Genomic DNA, 409 nt, shown 5'->3' on the forward strand with positions numbered 1-409 from the left:
CCTCGGACCACCGCTATAAAACCCTACGCTCACTCACTCATAGCACATCGCTGCCCAGAAAGCAGTCACTCATTTATTTTTCTTCAATATTTTGGTTTAATCCTCTCTTGCTGTTTTTCCCCTTTCTTTCAATTCAGTAACTTTTGATAGGCGTTTCTATCTTCATTGGCAAATTACCGGAATTCAGAAGGCTTGTGTTAGATCTGTTGTTTTTTTTCCTTCACGGTTTTCCTTTTTTTTAAAGAATTGTTTTAAGAATAGAGCAGTTGCTTCTTACTGGTGAACGCTCTCAGATTTAACAGTGAGGGATGTTCATGTTTCCGAAGCATAAATTAAGAATTAGCCAGTTTTAAACAGCGCCGTGCATTTTTATTATTTTGCACCGTGCTACCTGTCTACTGGTATATGT

The 409-nt window shown here is 38.1% G+C and overlaps 1 non-coding gene across 1 annotated transcript; it reads left to right on the forward strand.

Annotated features, from left to right (window-relative positions):
- The first annotated feature begins 265 nt into the window (after positions 1 to 265).
- LOC120174249 lies at positions 266 to 409 on the forward strand. Its single transcript, XR_005521155.1, has one exon. It is a non-coding gene; the product is annotated as a small nucleolar RNA snoR137 (small nucleolar RNA).

Source organism: Hibiscus syriacus, unplaced genomic scaffold, assembly GCF_006381635.1.
Source record: "Hibiscus syriacus cultivar Baekdansim isolate YM2019G1 unplaced genomic scaffold, ASM638163v2 tig00003041_pilon, whole genome shotgun sequence".
Taxonomy (NCBI): Eukaryota; Viridiplantae; Streptophyta; class Magnoliopsida; order Malvales; family Malvaceae; genus Hibiscus; species Hibiscus syriacus.